Source organism: Delphinus delphis, chromosome 1 (genome assembly GCF_949987515.2).
Source record: "Delphinus delphis chromosome 1, mDelDel1.2, whole genome shotgun sequence".
In the NCBI taxonomy this organism is placed as follows: domain Eukaryota; kingdom Metazoa; phylum Chordata; class Mammalia; order Artiodactyla; family Delphinidae; genus Delphinus; species Delphinus delphis.
The window spans coordinates 171,492,408-171,498,542 of NC_082683.1; the positions used below are offsets into that span (position 1 = coordinate 171,492,408).

General features: G+C 42.8%; 1 pseudogene; it reads left to right on the forward strand.

Moving 5' to 3' along the window:
* Nucleotides 1-4,941: 4,941 nt before the first annotated feature.
* LOC132432259 (centrosomal protein of 78 kDa pseudogene) lies at nt 4,942-5,906 on the forward strand (annotated as a pseudogene).
* Nucleotides 5,907-6,135: the final 229 nt, after the last annotated feature.

The following is a 6,135-nucleotide window of genomic DNA, read 5'->3' on the forward strand; positions in this document are numbered from 1 at the left end:
TGAAATGTTTATATGAAGAAAATAGTTGGTGCCCAGAGCATCTACAAAGTTAGTAAGCATAAAGGAAGGGAGAGAAAAGTAATGCTATGAGGAACCAGGGGTATGGGGTTCAAGAATTCTAACTCTCTGTCTACTGCTGGTGCTACATTCCTGGAGACAAGGACCACAGAACATTGGTTAAGCTCTTGAGCATCATTTCTCTAAACACCAGGGAAGGAAATTTTCCCTCTCTGACTTCTTGCTTTCAGTTTATCTCAAATCTACCAATGTATTTTCATCCCCAACTCTCTGTTATGCACAGAGCTTGTGTTTAGAGATAAAACAATGCAAAATGAGAGCTGTGTCTTAAGTCCGCCATCCAGTCAGGGGACAGACTGATTAATTGGACAACTTTAGTAAAGGAATGGTAAGTAATTTGAATCACCTGCATGTGTGTGCACACACATGTGTATGTCATTTATGTGCTCCCACCTTCAGCTAAAAGAGTAAAATAATGTACCTGTGAGAATCCAAATTATTTTCAGGATAAGTATCTCCTTATCTAAATTGTTGGACGAGGCAAATAGAGTGTAACACCTCTTTGCTCCTCCTAATAGGCAGTACAGACACTAGAAGCTTCCCATCGGTGGATCTGCACATTCATGTCCAGAATAGTTCCTGTTCCTGGTGAGATGCCTCAGTCCTCACTTTCCCTCCCTGGCTGACCATGTTGTGACATGATTTTCATTGCTCCATTCTTAGTATGTTCCAGAAACCAATGCATAAAACAGCCTGAAGAAAGGTTTGCTGTACTTACTAAAACCATCTCTGTCCTGCTGCTAATGAACATTGATGTAGGCAATAAACTGATTAAAATTACTTTGCTGGTGGATCAAGAAATAAGCTATTTAAGGACAGACATTATTTCAGCATGAAGAGCTTGCGAATTTGTAGTTTGGGTTTTTCACATTAATATAATGTAAACAGCTAGCTGGATTAAAATTGAACTGTCACAGTCACAAACTATTTAGAAAAACGGCGTGACTGCATGAAATTATGATGACTTGTTTCCTCCATTACCAAAGAACTCTGAAATGCAGTAGTTTTTAAAGAATATTATGTGAATGTAATGGAAATAGTTTTGGTGAAAGATTCTTGCCTTGTGTTCATTAAATTTCCACATTATTAACAGTTGTTTCTAGTTAGAAGGCAAACTGAAATTAGTTTATTTTATTTGGGGAAGGGGGCAAACTACCATTCTAAACACTTAACTGTAAAATAGTACATGGGTATACACAGAAAATGGTAAATATATGTAGGAAGCACTAAACAGAGTGCCTGAAACCATTACTGTTATTTGACAATCTGAAAATTATTTCCTTTGTTCCTATTCATTAGGGAAAATCTCTAAATAAACATAAGGATGATTTAAAAGCCATCAGTAAAAAAGCTATGACTTTAATTAGTGTCCTCATTCTAGGGGAAGGAAAATGTTCCTCATTCAATTCACTGGATGAATCCATCTTCACATTGCTTGAATGCAACCCAGGGCATTAAAAACAAACAAACAAAACAGAATGAGAATGTAAATTTAGCTAATAATATACTGTATAGATCCATGTTATGTGCAAATGTTTTATATCCCATATTGGTATAAAATCAATATAACACAAGGAAAAATATAGAACGCCTTAAAAAGGATGCAGACACATCGTTAATGATAGAGGAGGATGGAGAAATATCTGAGAGAAGAAAGAAAGTCTCAACAATGGAAAAAGAATATTATAGGGGGCAGGGAGAGCTAAAGGAATGTTAGGATTCGATAAATTATAAGACATTCCATTATTCTATTTATCCTATATATAATGTTACTTCATTAATCAAAATATAGGCCCTGGATATTTATTGAGTTAATGTAGCTATGCTATTATTCTAGAAAATAGATGAATATATATAACCTATGTTTTCCCATCTAGCAGAGAAAAATGCAGTCATGTACAGCAAAAATATATCCTAAACAATACAAAATAAAAACCATTAGAGCTCAGAAGAGGGAAAGTTTATTTTCAGGTGGAGATGTCAGAGAAAATATTGTAGAGAAGGTGGAATTTGACCTACACATTGGAGGATGATTTGCACTTGAGCAAGTGCTTTGCTTTCATTCTTTTGCTCCCTCCCCTCCTCCTCCTCCTCCCTCTCCTTCTCCCTCTCCTTCTCCTCCTCCTCCGCTTCCTCCTCTTCCTCTTCCTCCTCCTCTTCCTCCTCCCCCTCCTCCTCCCTCTCCTCCCCATCTCCTCCCTCTCCTCCTCCTCCTCCTCCCTCTCCTCCTCCTCTTCCTCCTCCTCCCCCTCCCCCTCCTCCTCTTCCTCCTCCTCCTGCCCCCCTCTCCTCCCCATCTCCTCCCTCTCCTCCTCCTCCTCTTCTTCCTCCTCCCTCTCCTCCTCTGATTCTTGCTTCTTGCCTGATTCTTGGAGTGTGGGATGAAGAAGATATCATATACAGTTATCTATGATCTAATACTCATTTCCATTGAATACTACCTGTTTATCTGTCATTTTCACTACTTGTCTATGATGTCTCTGAAACCAGAAGCAGTATTTCATTCATCCATGGGTCTTAACACTAAGCATAATGCCTAACACATGACAGGCCCTCAATGAAAACTATGATGTTAATAAAGGGCAAAACAATTAAAGTCCAGGGGCAGCAAGGTGGAGAATGTATTCATGCACTAGAATAAAACTGTCTGAAATTAGAAAAGAATGTTTCTATATTATGTCATAGTGATTAAATAAAGCATGCTATATTTATAATAAATCTGGCAGGCAACCAGGAGCTCTGGCATTTCCCCCACAGGATAGTGAATTACAGTATTGACATGATTTCTTCCAATCTGCTTCAATTCACCTATCTACATATTGTATGTTACTCTAAAGTATAATTACATGATCTTGGTAGACTGAAAGATAAAATCATCTATATAGTCATTATTTATTACAGTTTATGATGGAGAATCACTACAAGAACTTGTTAAGACTTAAGGGCAGTTTTAAGGAAATAAGACAGAATCTGCAATCATCCTGGTTCTCACTGTAAACTTACTGTTACTTAAACCTCAATTTTCTCATTTGTAAAATGGGTTTAAAATAACACCTACCTCATAATTTTTTTTGCTAGTGTGAAAGGAGGTACACATGTAAATACCTAACACTGTATAAAAGACAGTCTCGGGCTTCCCTGGTGACGCAGTGGTTGAGAGTCCGCCTGCTGATGCAGGGGACACGGGTTCGTGCCCTGGTCCGGGAAGATCCCCCATGTCGCGGAGCAGCTGGGCCCGTGACCTATGGCCGCTGAGCCTGTGCGTCCGGAGCCTGTGCTCCGCAATGGGAGAGGCCACAGCAGTGAGAGGCCCGCATACCGAAAAAAAAAAAAAAAAAAAAAAAAAAAAGACAGGCTCTATACATTAAAGTGGTTGTAGTCAGGGATAGGACTGGGATTCCTCCATTGCTATCATTCATGAGGTGTTTACACATACAAATTTTGTCACCACCATTCCCTTAGGTACAGATTACTGAGTAACCTGCTGGGTCTATAATTATAAGAAAAATATTTATTGGGCAGAAATAGGTAATGAATGCTGTTGATATAAAGGTTGATAAAATATTGTGCTTTGTAGCAATCTTTCAAAACTCTTCCTGGAGGAGGGGTTATAGAAAGGGGAAAGAGGGATCACTGATAAATTGAGGCTATTTTACATTGTTCCTGTTGTTGTCCTCACTAGATTGTCATAGTACACTTGGAAAAAGTTTCTAACTCAGAGGCTAATGCAATAAGAGACTGTCAGAGCAGGACCTGGGTTTATAGTTCTTGACCCTCCATATTGAGACACCAGCTAAATACTTTATGAAGGTTACTTTTTTTTTTAATACTTTTCATTTTTTTTCCTTTTTCTTTTTCATAATCTTTTGGCCACACCACACAGCATGTGGGATCTTAATTTCCCTCAACAGTGAGAGGCCCACGTACCGCAAAAAAAAAAAAAAGAAAAGAAAATACACCTTTGATCTGGAACAGTAAACAGGAAATTGCTCAATTTTATTTCAATAATTTAAGCTTGGGTATTTTGAAACACACAAGTATTTCCAAAAAAAATGAAATATTTATTTGAAATTTAAATTTTAAATGGCTTCATTTTTCTTGGGAATATGTAGTCTCTGATAAGATGTAATGGTTGTAAGTGCATTTTTTTTTGTTTATTTTTGTTTTTGTTTTTGCGGTACGCGGGCCTCTCACTGTGGTGGCCTCTCCCGTTGCGGAGCACAGGCTCCGGACGCGCAGGCTAAGTGGCCATGGCTCACGGGCCCAGTCGCTCCGCGGCATGTGGGATCTTCCCGGACTGGGGCACGAATCCGTGTCCCCTGCATCGGCAGGCGGACTCTCAACCACTGCGCCACCGGGGAAGCCCATAAGTGCATTTTTAAACAACAGCCCTTACATCAATTTGTAAAATGTCAAGCAAAAAATTTTGGGAGAATTAAATCTGATCATGTGAGTTTTACTGAAATTCAAAAGATTTAATTAAAACAACAATATGAAAATTGTACTTAAGGGAAAGTTTACAGTCAAAAAATTTTTCTTGGGCTTCCCTGGTGGCGCAGTGGTTGAGAGTCCGCCTGCCGATGCAGGGGACATGGGTTCGAGCCCTGGTCTGAGAAGATCCCACACGCCGCAGAGCAACTGGGCCTGTGAGCACAACTACTGAGCCTGCGCATCTGGAGCCTGTGCTCTGCAACAAGAGAGGCCACGACAGTGAGAGGCCCATGCACCGCGATGAAGGGTGGCCCCCGGTTGAGGCCGGCGCCAAGAGCCGGCGATGTGGTGACACGGGAACGCGGCATGGAGGCACCAGCGTAGCTGGGGCCTGTGGCCCTATGTCTTCTGGCTGTGAGGCCAGTTCTGCGCATGCTGTGGGGCCGCAGCCGCCGGGCGGTGGGCGCCCGAGGGGCCGGGAGGCGAGCCGGGGCCCCCAGGCGGGTTTGGGCATCGTGTCCGCAGCCAGCGTCCCCGAGGCCGCGCTGGGGCCATGATCACTCAGTGAAGCTGCGCCCGGACAGCGCGGCCGACTTCTCCTCGCGCTCTGAGGACCTGTGTGCGCTGCAGGGCTTGGTGCCTCTGCCCGCCGTGCGCGCTTCCCTGCGGGAGGGCCTGCTGGAGTTAATGCCGACCGCCTCCGTGGGGTAGACTGGGCGCCGCTCCTGGGCACCCTCTGCCCCTGATCTGTATCCAGAGCTTCTTCCAGCCATGGCTTGGTGACACAGGTTCTGGCAGAAATAAAGTTTACAGAAGTCGTGTTCCTGCGATAAGAAATAAAGATGTGACCTTCCAGTTGTGTAAAGCTCTTAAACGCTGTGTAAGTGCGTCGGGTGCGCTAAGGAACTTGGAGCTAAGTGGGCTAGTTGTGAGAGAGAGAGACTTAACTATGTTAACAAAGTATCAGACTACCAGAAGGCATGAAGAAACCTGGGCTGAGAGTCTTCGTTCCAGGAGACCTGATCTTGACTGTATGGCTGGTTTGAGGCGCAACACTCTGAACTGCAACACGCTCATTGGTGACCTGGGTGCAAGTGCGTTGGCAGAATCTCTTAGTGAGGATTTGTGGCTTAGAACACTTGACCTGCAGCAGTGTGGCCTCACCAGTGAAGGAGCAAAGGCTTTACTAAAGGCCCTTGAAACCAACAGAACTCTGCTCGTTCTGGATATAAGAAAAAACCCACTTGTTGTACCAGTGGATAACTTCTCCATCGGTGAAGGAACCATCCAAAGCTGCTAGACAGAAAAAGAGAGCTATAATTTTGGAAAGTGATCAGAAAGGAAAAGCTACTATTAGAATTGATGTCCAGTGGAGGCCCAGAATAGAAGCAAGATGAATATTCCATTCTTCATTGGCAACACCAAAGGAGATGATGCTTTAGAAAAAAGATTTCTCGACAAAGCTCTTGAACTCAATATGATCTCCCTGAAAGGGCATAGGTGGTGAGTACGTGTCCCATCCAGAAGCTTGTCAGAGAATTGGTTTAGTTTTCAGATGCTGAAGGAGACACATCTAGGAGCCTGCCCATCCTGGAGTAGCAGTTATTGTAACTAGTTGGGAAAGAC